Consider the following 12,948-nt stretch of genomic DNA (forward strand, 5'->3'; position numbering starts at 1 on the left):
AGCTGATGCTCAAAGTTAAGTGGTTTGTTGGGAAATATGGAGCTCCATACCAAGGTAGCTATAAAAAGTGAAGGGTGTGGTAACACTCTTGCTTGTGCTGCCTATCTGCCCAGTTTTGAAGTAAAACATTCTACTGTACTACTAGATGAAATTTAGCTACTTCTGGGAAAAAAATCCTCATCCGGAGGATGTATTTTGAGTATTTCTCCTTAAGGAGAATTAATTTAGCTTTAAGCCTCTCACATTGTGAAAAACCAAGCATAAAGAAATGCTGAGTCACAAACTGTTTCCTCCAGGCTCTCTCCAGTTCCTACACTGGACTTGATTTCTAGCCTTCAGACTATTACTCAAGAGATACACAAGTGTAAGTTCTAGCTTCCATGCTGTTAGGACATACCACACAGTCTGTGCACTTGTGCACAGACAGGAAGAGATCAGACAAGCACATTGCTTAAAATGTCACATATTAAGGCTCTGAAATAAGGAACACTTGACTTTGAGATGGGATGGGATAAGAATTTGTATCCAAATAAAATCAGGAGGCTGCTGTGTGTTAACACCAATTCACTGCTCTTTCTTCTCACTTCCTTCTAATGCTTTTATAAAAAAGGGAAAAAAAGCAATGACTTAGAGACACCAATTCAGTGCTGTTCCAGTAGCAATGTCGGTCTGTGTTCTAATCAGAAGACTGCAGGAGCTCAGAGATGGATTGTGGTGGATGCTGGGATTTGGATGACAGTAAACTAAAAATCAACTGATTATTTACTTAATGTCTTAAAAATTACTTAAAAGTTGATTACTGTGAAATACTATCTGCCTGGGTATATAGAAGCATCATTCACTTGTTATTCTGAAGTTAAGCAGCAAATGGTGTTGGATAACCATCAGGGTAGAAGTATCCTGTCACCTTATCTCTCACTCTAGGATTAATGAGCAGAATAGAAGGTCGAATAATAAACAATAGTAGCAATAATAGATCAAAAAATCAGCACTATTAGTTTAAATGCAAAGAATTCACAGCTAAAAAGCGAAATAGATGTAAACAAAGAGTCACCACAGATGTCAGGGGATGAGGAAACAGCCCCAAAATGCCACGATTACAGCAGTCACCCTGAGCACAACAGAACTAGTGGGGTGCTCCTCAGCACGGCACCTGAGCATGGCACAGGCAGCTCCCATGTGTGCCACAGCAACCCTGTTTAAGAGCATGACTTCTGTCACACAGGATTAGTCCACATCGATATTGAGTCCTGTTGCACTGCACCTGGGCGGGGGGGAGGGAATCAAACTCCAGAGGCTCCTGCACCCTAGTTTCCCTTTGGGTCAAATTAACCTTTAACCAGTTCAACTACTGCTCTTCAACAAAATAAAGTTTATGGCGACAAAATGCACATTCAGACATTTAGATACTGAAATGACACCAAGGCAGATGGGATAAATAGGATTACCACAGCCAATGGAGGGAAAACCACGTCAAAAGGAGAGCTTGTTCCCTGGGTTTGAATTACGAAATAACTCCAGAGTCCACAAATACCAAATCCACAGAAACCAAATCCAATGCCCTAAGTCATCAGTGCAAAAAGGCAAAGCCAAAACACGATGTAATTACTAAACACATGTGAAATTGAGCTGTGAGTGGCAAATGAAAACTAGAAAAGAACTGGAAGAGCAACAAGCTGTGGTTTATTCACCTGATGTATTTTTAATGGACCGAGGAAGCACTCGGTGCCGTCACACATCAAACAGTGGCCATTTGGTACCAAAACCCACCTCAATTAATTTTACCAGCAGCCGATCCCCCCACCCCCAAGGTTCTCACCCCTCGACAAATGGGTGCTGATGGGGTGAACTCGCTGTAACAGGCCGGACCGCACGTTTGTGGTTTCACAGAAATGCGAGCCGGGGAGGATAAGGTGCTGCCTGAATGGTCGGGCTGCGGGATGGCTCGCAGCCAGGCAGCAAGGGCGGCCGGGATGCTGCCCGGGGGTGGCACCGGGACGGCCCTCACGGAATGCCACAACCCCGCCCCACTTCTTTACAGACACTACGGCCCCTCAGTGCCCCCGCACTGGGGCCGGCCCGCTCGTTTACAAAGCCCCCGCACCTCATTTACACACCTCCTCTCAAATGCAATTTTCAGTGATTTTATGTGGAACATCATGATCAAGGCTACAGAAATCCCAATTTCCACTTTTTAAGAGTGATTTTAAAAACAGGCTTTTAAATAAGAACTCTCAGTGCCTTCTGGTGGACAGGAAGGACCAGGCTGTATGAAACCCCTAATCCATGTGCTGAGCGATGAGCTCTGATCCTCAGCAGTCTTCTGCAATGCTGTGAGCACTGTTTCCCTGAAACAGAGCCACATTACAAAAAAGCCCCAGGCAGCAATTTCCACCTCCAAAATTTCCCACATCTCCCAACTCAGCCCTGGGGCAACCCTCAGAATATTACAGGGTGGGCGAAAACACTTCAACCCTGTTTCTTAGCTTGATTCTTTTGCCCAACAACAAGTCTCCATTCCACGTGCAGCCTACTTCCTCAAGAAAGCCTCGTTCCCCTGTGCTGCCTCAGTCATATCCATCTCTGAAGCTTCCTTCTGGGGAGAAGCCTTTGTCCATCTTTGGAGGTTCCTTCCTGTAAGCGGCCACCATTCCCTGTGGGAGCCTTCTTCCCCTTGCAAGGCTCCTTGTGCTGTGGTGCCTGTGAGTCCCTGTGTGAAGCGTCCGTCATCTGTGATGCCAGTGTCCCTCAGTGTTGGCAGGGTCCCTGTGTGGAGTACCCTTCCTCTGTGGTGTCAGAGTCCATCTGTGAACCTCCTTCTCCACTGAAGCCTCCTTGATGTGTTTTGGATGAGTGCCCATGAATCCTCCTTCCAGTAACAAGCCTCCTTTCCTATAGAAGCTTCTTCTGTGATGACAGAATCATTTGGCACTGAGTTAGTGATGCCTGCTTGTCCAGTGAAGTCTCCTTCCCTTGTAAAGATTGCTTCTCTTCGCAAGCCTTTTTCCTCCGGAATGTCAGAGTCCTCTTATTTGCCGGAGTCCCTTTGTGAAACCTCGTTCCCTCCTGAAAGCAGAATCGATCTGTGGAGCCTACATCCCGTCTCGAGCATCTTTGTCCCTCTGTGAAGTCTCATTCCTCAGTCATCCCAGAGTGCTTGTGAGAGTGGCCTTTTCTAGTGAAGCCTCCTGCACAGAGTCTCCATGAAAAGCCCCCTTCCTCTGTTCTCCGGTGTGTTTGTTATGCAGGAGTCCGTCTGTGACACTTCCTTGTAGGGCGAAGCCTTTGTCTATCTGTGGAGGTTCCTTCCTGTAAGAGGCCTCCAATGTTTGTGGGAGCCTCGTAGCTCTTGAAAGGCTTTTATCCCTGTGGTGCTTCCATGCCTATGTGAAACGTCCGTCATCTGTGGTGCCAAAGTCCCTCAGTGTTGGCAGGGTCGCTGTGTGGAGAATCCTTCGTCTGTGACGTGCGAGTCCATCTGTGAAGGTTTCTTCATGTGTTTTGGGTAAGTCTGAAGCCTCTCTGCAGTGATGAGCCTCTTTTCCTACAGAACCTATTTCTCCTGTGATACCGGAATCACTTGGCAGTGATTTTCTGGCAGAGGTTCACTCTTCCTGTGAAGCCTGCTTGTCTAGTGAAGCATTCTTCCCTTGTGAAAATTCATTCCCTTTTGAAGCCTCTTTCCTCAGTGATACTTGAGTTCTCTTAGTTGCAGAGTCCCTCTGTGAGGCCTCCTTCCCTTCTGAAATTATAATTACTCTTTAGTTGTTTGTTTACCCTTGGTTGACACCAGGGACTCACAACAGACAATCTCTCACTACCCTCTGCAACTGGACAGAGGAAAGAAATAAAAAACAATGCAGGATGCATGAGTTGAGATAAGAGCTGGGAGAGATCACTTAATGATCACCATCACGGGTAAAAGAAATTAAAAGTGGGGATATTAATTGAATTTATTACCAACAGGGGTAGGACTAAGGAGTGAGAAGTAAATAATCTGAAAAACTCCTTCCTCCAACCTCTCTTTCCTTCCACTTTCTCCCTGCTCCCACCCAGCATTGCAGGGTGATGGGGAATGGAGGTTATGGTCAGTTGTTCTTTCTGACGCTGCTCAGGGAGAGGAGTCCTTCCCTGCTCCTGTGGAGTCCCTCCCACAGGAGACAGTCCTTGATGCACCTGTCCGGCATGAGTCCACCTGTCTCAGTTTAATGAGACTGAAGTGTTTTGCTAAGGAAGATGAGTTATGAGGAAGACCAAATTCCTCCCGCTAAGCAATTGTAAATCAGAAATTAAGAGGCTCCAACTGAGGAAGTATGGAAAAAAGGAAAAAAATTACAGCCCTTTATTAAAGGATATATGTGTATTGGCTGAACAACAAAAGAACACAAAAACAACTAAACAATAATCCTGTACCCAAAAAAGTCCCCCTCAGAAAGGGAAACAGTTCAGTACTTTCTGGGTTTTTTTTGGTGCAATTCCAACCACGGCCAGCAGGGGGCGCTGTTGGATCGCTGGAGGAGCAGAGCCTGCAGTGCTCAGTGTTGGTCGGCAGGGGGCGCTGTTGGGCTCTGGCAGTTGCCATGTGGGGCCCTGGTGTGAGGGAGAAGCCGAAATGGAGATCTTCCCCCCCACCGAGAAGGGGAAGGGGAAAAGGGGAAAGAAGGTGGGTTCTTCCTACAAAACTCACGCTGGCTGTGGCTGGGATTTCCCCCCGTTTGTCAATGAGCACAAACCGTTGCCAAACACGGGAGTGTGGGAGGGAAAAGGCTGACCTCCTCCCCAAAAAGTTCCTCTGCAGATGGGTCAAACCTCTCCAATGAAGTCTGAGTAGATCTGGGCTGGGGGCAGAACAGGGCGCAGACAAGCCAGGGCCAGAAAACAGTCAGATGACCAGGCTGAAAACAAAACGACCTCAGAGCCTTCCAACACACACCTTGCCTGAGTTAAGGCAAAAGTGGAGTGCCTTGCCGTTTTCCCGAGGAGAAAGAAAAAAACTCCACAGGTCCCTCGTCCATTCCCACCCCCACCCCCACCCCCATCTTCTGAGGGCTATCAACCTGGAATGTGGGCTGTCAGCCAGTTCTTTTGAATCACCCTAGGCAAACCATCCTCCCCCATTCAACATCTTTCTTTTACAGTGGGGCAGGGGAAAGAAAAATTCTTGCTTGGTTTTTTAGAACAAGTAAACCTATGACACCACCCCAACAACAGTTCTTCCTAAACTGCTGTCCCGTGGGTCACTTCTCCATGGGATACAGTTCTTCACAAATGAGCTGCTTCACCATAGGTCCCCCACAGGGGCCAGAAGTCCTGCCTGGGAAAAATCTGCTCCACTGTGGGCTCCTCTCTCCACAGGCTTCAGGTCCTTGGCAGGACCCTGCTCCATGCTGGGCCTCCCACAGGGTCACAGCCTCCTTTGGATATCCACCTGCTCCAGCATGGGCTTCTCCATGGGCTGCAGGTGGGTCTCTGCACCCTGATGGTCCCCCGTGGGCTGCAGGGGCACAGCTGCTCCACCATGGTCTGCACCAAGGGCTGCAGGGGCCACAGCTATGATGCCTGGAGCACCTCCTCCCCTTCCTTCTGCACTGACCTTGGTGTCTGCCTTGCTGATCTTATGTTCTCACTTCGCTCTTCCCTGGCTAGAATTTTCACTGCACAGTAGCTTTCTGTTCTTAAATATGTTATCCCAGAGGCATTATTATCACTCTTGATTGGCTTGTCCTTGGCCAGAGGCAGGAAGCCCGTCCTGGAGCCAGCTGGCATTGGCTCTACCAGACAGGGGAAGCTTCTAACAGCTTCTAACAGAAGCCCCCCCCACTACTAAAACCTAGCACAGAAACCCACTACATCTGTGGAGCCTACTTACCCTCTTGAGTGTCTTCCTCCACATGTGAAGCCTTATTCCACAGTCATCCCAGAGTCCCCCTGAAAAGACTGTGATTCAGAGTCTCTTTGTGATGCTAGAGTCCATCTCTGAAGCCTCCTTCTGGGGAAAAGCCTTTGTCCACCTTTGGAGGTTCCTTCCTGTAAGCAGCCTCCATTCCCTATGGGAGCCTCCTTCCCCTTGCAAGCCTCCTTGTGCTGTGGTGCCTGAGTCCCTGTTTGAAGAATCTATTGTCTGTGATGCCGGAGTCCCTCTGTGTTGGCAGAGTGCACCTGTGAAGCCTCCTTCCCATGTTTTGGGTGAGTATCTGTGAAGCCTCCCTCCTGCGATGAGCCTCCTCTCCTGTAGAACCTTGTTACCCTCTGATGCCAGAGTCACTTATTGAAGCCTGCTTGTCCAGTGAAGGCTCCTTCCCTTGTGAAGATTCCTTCCGTTGTTTTTCCTTAGCCAGCATGACCTTCTCTGTCATTCTTCCAGGTTCTGAGGTTAAAGATAGTTCACTGTGCTGATATTGATCAATTTTACCCAAGAAATTTTTACAAAGAAATCCTAAACATAATTTTAATCTCGAGGTAGAATGTGGAAACTTTATGGAACATCACAAGATTGTAAGTGGAGCACCACTGTCTGTAGGAGGTGTGTCCAGGGTGCAGAGGATGCACCGAGGGCGGGGAAGCCCAAGGGACATGCGCTGAAATAGATAACCCCACTGGTCACAAGGTCACATGGTTTTAAGGGATAAGAAGGAGCGCCGAGTTTGAATAAACCTCTTTGATTGCCATCTCATTAAGGAGCTGAGTCCATTTATTTATTATATAAAGACTCCATGCTACAACTGTCTGTCCAGAGCAAAGGTGGATTATTTTTCTCTCTGTGAAAGATAAGTAAATCTGCACCTTTTTCCCAACTTGAAAGTATTTTAATTTCCAGAACTGAGAATATTTTTTCGCACATCTAAAAACATATGTCAGCTCTTGGAATTAATAATGAAAGAAGATGGTAGTTTTCTTTTTTTCTTCCTTTTCAATCTTCCAGTCGGAAGTAGGTTTTTTTTTCTCCTAATACTTCTGCTGTGAACTGTGGAAAATCATGCACTATGCCTCTGTCTTTTCTGTTTCCACCTCCTTCTTCACTGGGCTAAAGGTTTCTCTTGAGCCTGATATCCACCGTACAGCATTGGTTTTAATTCTTATAGCTTTCATTGTAAGAGTTTTTACAGACTGAAAGACAACCTTGGTTATGCTTCTCATTATTTTCATTTTTATTTTGAGTACTAGCTAACCTGCTCCTAATGAAGCAGAACTATAAGCTTCATTGATGCTTAATAAAAGTTTTATTTGTTTGTTTGTTTGTTTCTTTTTGTTTTCTGGAGTGGTTTGATATTTTGTAGCTCTCTCTTTGTCTGTCTTGCCCACTGCAAGCTTGGAATGGGAGTGAACTCTGCTTTTCCCTTGGCTCCATTTCCCCAGGGAGTCTTGCTTGTGCAAAAGAGCCTGTGCTTGGAAGGGCTCCAGACTTGCTGCACCATTCAGAGCTTCTGCTTCCCGGCTCTCCCTTAAGGCGACGCAAGCTCTGGGCAGGCACTAGAGCACTTTTGATGCCTCCTTGGCCCACATACACAGTGGCAGAGTATGTTTTGGAAGGAAAAAGGTGTGCTCATTGTCAATATGTGTCCTGCTTTGGAAAACATCCCGTGATATCACACACCTCATTCTTCTTTTGTATGTGGTCACTACCGATCCTCATTCTTAAAGTTCTCACTTTCATTCATCAACCAATGTAAAGTATTGTTTCCACTTGGAACATTTTGTGTCTTTGAAAGTGTTTTTAGAGCTGTTTTCTGCAATGGTTTGATATTTTGGTGTGATGTAAATAAAGGCAGCTATTCACCAGTGCAACATGTATATTGAAGCACATTGATGTGGCCCCAACACAGTGGGAATGCTGCATGAAGTTCTTTCAGTATTTAAGTCCAGTGCGTCTGACTGAGTTTTAAAAGCAATATGCAGTGAGGCATGGCTACTTCCTCTACTGTAATGTTGTTCTCTAGGGTCATTCAAGATCATGTTCACAAGGCCTGATTCCTGGATATCAGTACAGAACAAGCTCAAAACCTAGCTGCTAAACACAAAGGGAAATAAGAAATTAACTTTTAAGTATTTCCTTACATTATTTTTGTGCTAAATCTATTTACTCCTACTTTGTTTTAATTATCAAAACACTAATTTTTTTTTAACGTTTGCACAGTAGAGGGAGCTGGAAGTTTAAAATATGTATTCAGTGTGTAACTTGCCTGTAAAGATGAGAAATGTCAGTGGAATAACAAATGAGGTTTTAGCATTGCAGGAAGATGATGGACATTTATTCCAAGCCATTAAGTTAAATGAGTCAGAGGATTTTAAGTCAGTGGTGTTAATGGTCTTACCTGGGAGCACTATCCTGAGACAGCAGAGGCTGCTCAGCCATATGCTTTGCAGCTGATTTTATTAAACTACAGCTGGCATTGGCTCCTTGATGTTGTTTGTGTTCAGAAATACTCATTTAATGGAAAAATTTAAATATATATATTTCGGTTACCTTTTAACTAAATAATCTTTCCAGATTCTGTAAGTGTTGAGTTTTTTTTCTCCATCTTTGTATTTTAGTTGCTGTCAAACTCATTTCAGTTGAGCCTGAGATTCGGTCCATTGGAGCTGCCAGTATAAAGGCACATGTACTTGCCCTTGAGCCTATTTCTATGAACACAATCTTCTCCCATCTCCATTAGACTAAACTATTTACGGAAAACCCATTTTGATAAAACCAGGCAAGGGAGAGGGTGCATGTTTAGCTGGTCTGTTAGAGTTGAAAGAGTTATCTCTTGCTGTCCCAGAGCTCCAGGCACCATGCACATCCTAATGAAAAGTCCCTCAGTCAGTTTATTTCCAACGCACATGAGAATCATCAAGAAACCCTCTGAAAAAAAGCCCTGTTTTCCTCACTGTCCTTTGACTGCGTTAGAAAAATTACCTACCTGGCAGCAACTCTACCTGATCCTGCCATTTTAGAGGCATCTCTGACCACATGCAGAGAAATATAGAGCAGCACCTCTACTCTGGTGAGGGTAGAACTTCTTTTAAGCAATTCACCTGGGGCTCAGCTGCTTTCTTAACTGCAGAGAGGGTCCAGCTTAACTTGGTGCCATTTGGGGCACATCTGCTGCATGGCCTCTGCTGCAGCATGGCCTCTGCATGGGAGCAGCAGAGTATAGCAGAGGAGGTGAGGAGACCTCAACACACAGCTTGGGCACATCATTATACCACATCTGATCAAAGCTGCAATGACATCTGGGGGTGTGAGTTCTTGTGGCTCTTACTGTTGGGGGAGAGTAACTTTTCCTTCATATCCCTTGTTTGGGAATTAGAGAGATCTAGTGGTAATGTAAGTGTACAAAAGGCAGATGAGGAACAGCTTTGAAGGATCTTTTAAGTGAAGACAGGAAATTTGAAAAAACAAATTTAAAGCAGTAGAACTTCCTTATTGTGGTGAGCTGGTGGGAGTGCCTGACACTGATGGCAAAAGTGTTTATTGTGAATTGAGTTAATACAGAATGTGACAGAATGAGAGCTCTAGCCACATGGACAATCACATCTCAGGCAAGGGGAGAGAAAGGCACAGAAAAGATCAACACTTTGATTTGTGAGCTTAAAGATGAGCTTAAATTAGTAAGTGGCACTTTGGAAACAGAATATGGCACTTTTATATCAGATCTGTGCTGTTGTTACCTGTATGATTCAAAGAGATGGCTTTATAAGCAATTATTTAATCACAATATATCATTTACTCTGCTGTTTCTTTGCAGGTGACTGCAGGAATGACAGTTTAGGCTGTTACCACAGGGTGTCTCTCCTTGGTAGAGTCTGGCATTCTATCTGCTGTGACCCATATAGTTTTCCCCGCTGATAATTACTTTCTCTTATCTGGTCAAGAAAATTCCCTTCAAAGGATTTCTTTGATTGAGGAAATTCATTAATATGATCTTGAGATAATATTAATGCTTCTTTGCTTGAGTCTTCTCAGTTACTCTTTGAACAGCACATTTTTCCATAGTTTATTAAGGAAGATTAGCATCTTTTGAAGTTTACTTTAATGGAAGACCTTCTATCAATTAATTAATATTTTCTAGGTTCCAGAAAAAAAAAGTAGTTGAGAAAAGTAAATCTGTGTATTATTATTGCAGGAAACATCTGTGCCCACCTCTTAACACAGATTTATGTAAACCCTTGGAAGTGTTCACCCAAGGAATGATCTCATGCTCAGGCTTCCTGAACCCATCTCACAAACTGTCATACTCATAATCAGCAAAACAGGCAAATGAAAGAAATGTTCAAGAAATTAAGGTCCTTTTGGCTCTACGAGGAGCAGTTAAAAGGTGTGATTGTTAATAGTTCCCACGAGATGGCTCCCGAGGTACAGAAGTGATGCAGTGCCCAGCATGGATAAGGTTCATGACCAGCAACTCTATCATGTCGTAAAACACTACTGCAGAGAACAACAGAACTATAACTTTAGCCCAGACTCCACTGAGGATAAACATTACCGCAGGGAGCACATACACCGAGAGTGGTGTTATATAACGTGCCTGTGAGCACGTATGCAAATGAAATAACATGGTGACCAGCAACTACTAAACCAATACAATTGTTGCTTATAATTAATTTGTTTTAACATGCTCTGATCAGGTCTGTTTTTATCTCAATACTCCGGGCCCTATGTTGGGAACCAAAAATGTCTGTCGTTGTTTAACTGCAGCCCTAACTAAGTACTGCACAGCTGCTACCTCACTACCCTTGCCCCAGTGGAGAGGAGAATTGGAAAGAATAGGTAAGCCTTATGTGTTAAGTACAGTTGAATAATCAAAATAAAATATACTATTACTACAACTAATGATAATGACAACTGCAATGGAAAAAAGAGACAGAGAGCAATAAACCCCAAAAGAAACAACTGATGCATAGTACTGTTGCTCACCACCCGAAGCCTAGCCCTTCCCCCAGGAGCGATCAGCCCCTCCCAGCCAACTCCCCCCAGTTTATATACTGGGCATGATGCTCTACTGTATGGGATATCCCTTTGGCCAGCAGGTCAGCTGTCCTGGACATGCTCCCTCCCAGCTTCCTGTTCACCTGCTAACTGATGGAGCATGGAAAATTGAAAAGTCCTTGGCTCAGGGTAAGCCCTGCTGAGCAACAGTTAAACCATCAGTGTCTTACCAACATGAGTCTCACACTGAATCCAAAACACCGCACTGCACCAGCTATGAAGAAGAAAATTAACTCTATCCTAGCCAAAACCAGGCCAGATCTTTTTATTTATTTCTTCCAGAAAGGAAGAAATATTACAAGAAATCTGTTAAAGGAAATTTATTAATTTAGAAGATGGAATTTCTGTCTCAACAGATGAATGCAGTTTTTCTCACAAGCTCAGTCATATGCCTTTACTTTATTCAGAATTAGAATAGCAATGTTCTGAAGAGTAGAAAAAAAAATGAACAGAGTTGGTTCCAACAGAGGAAGAGCTGAGACATATGTGCAGAAGACAGAACAAGTTTAAACTATTTGGAAGTAATACAATCTTTTAAAAGTAGTTGCCTAATTTATCGTGTGAACAGGTTTTTGGTTTTTGATTAAATATTTATGTTTTTTTTTTCTCCCAACATGTGCTTTAAGCACTTTTGGGTAATTATAATTATGTTTTTATTTTGAGCTGTTCTGTTTGGAGTTGTTTTTGAAACGCATATTTATTTGAAGCTTTGATGGATGTGAACTTTAAGTCTTGGTTTTGCTTTTGGGCTGGGGGAGATTTCATATTTTCTGATAGCTCTTACTTCCTCCACTGTACTATGAAGCACTGTACTATGCTTGCTAGAATCAAGCAGTAAATTCCACCTGAAATCATTGAGCTGCAACTAATTAATCAGCCAGCTGATATAGTAGTTGGGAACGCCAAGTATGCACGTGTGCCAGTGGTACACCACCTGCTCTGCCTGTCATCCACTTACTCACATCCTTCCTCTGATTTAGAAATCTCTGGAGGCAAAGGTAAAGATAGCTCACCTTTGGAATATTTTATGTCTGTATCTACCAACAAAATAATTGCCTATCTCAGTTAATCTAGATTATTTAAAGCACTTTTGCTCATCTATATTAGTTGTTCACTTCCCTTCCGTGGAAAAATTTAGTATCCGGTAAATTTGACTTGTTATGGTAACTATTGTTATCTCATTTTGTTGTTTCTGATCTTTTCTAAATTTAAAACAAAAGGAATTGATGGTAAGAAATCCTGAGTAGGATTTCACTGGTAATTCCATGAGATGCAGAAGACTTTACTATTAGAGTCAAAAACAATGAGATATTTTTACAGCAATTTGATTAAATATGAAGGGCTAGATATTCTGTTAAAGGTAAATTTATGACGAATAAAACCTTTCATAAAAGTTAAACATTTTAAAAGATAATATTTCTTCCTGTCTGTATTTTATACTTTCATTTGAGGGTAGATATTATTCCGTGTTAACTAATGCATAAACACATAGTTTACTTTTCTTAGTAATAGCAGGAATTTCCTTAAAATTTAGGTTAATTCTCAGTGAATCACAAATTGAGCACACCCATCTCAGCTGCATACACTGCTGTTTGATATAGGGCAAAGAGAGTGAGTGCTACCAAGATAAATCTTCAACCCACTGTTCCCATCCATGTCCTTTTCTTATTTTTGTGCTGCTCCAGATGTTTGAGACACATCATTTTCTCAAATGAGAGTTGTGGTCACTTGGCACACTGAGATATTCTCTGTCATTTGAGGTTAGTAGAACCCAAGCAGATGCTGTCATTTCTGTAAGTGCAATAAACTCAATTATACCTTCAATTGATCCACTCATAAATGAAAATATTAGTTTCATTCCTATGTGGGGGAAATAACTGGTCTCCTTTACTGAAGTTATTTGGAAGGAATCCCAAGACTTATGAAAGTATTTGATCAAAGGGCAAAAAAACCCTTATAAACATTTGAGATCCCTGGAC

The 12,948-nt window shown here is 43.4% G+C and overlaps 1 long non-coding RNA gene across 3 annotated transcripts in view; it reads left to right on the forward strand.

Annotated features, from left to right (window-relative positions):
• The first annotated feature begins 4,566 nt into the window (after window positions 1–4,566).
• The window catches only part of LOC108499831, a 10,684-nt gene continuing 2,302 nt past the window's right edge, over window positions 4,567–12,948 (forward strand). The window contains exons 1-4 of one of the 3 annotated variants that reach the window (XR_001875658.1): window positions 4,573–4,663; window positions 10,679–10,750; window positions 11,377–11,490; window positions 12,655–12,729. This is a non-coding gene — a long non-coding RNA (uncharacterized LOC108499831). Of the gene's footprint in view, window positions 4,664–10,608; window positions 10,751–11,376; window positions 11,491–12,654; window positions 12,730–12,948 lie in introns of all 3 variants that reach the window. The other 2 variants (XR_001875661.1, XR_001875659.1) reach the window with 2 other exon arrangements.

Source organism: Lepidothrix coronata, unplaced genomic scaffold, assembly GCF_001604755.1.
Source record: "Lepidothrix coronata isolate B3197 unplaced genomic scaffold, Lepidothrix_coronata-1.0 Scaffold3, whole genome shotgun sequence".
NCBI classification, from domain to species: domain Eukaryota; kingdom Metazoa; phylum Chordata; class Aves; order Passeriformes; family Pipridae; genus Lepidothrix; species Lepidothrix coronata.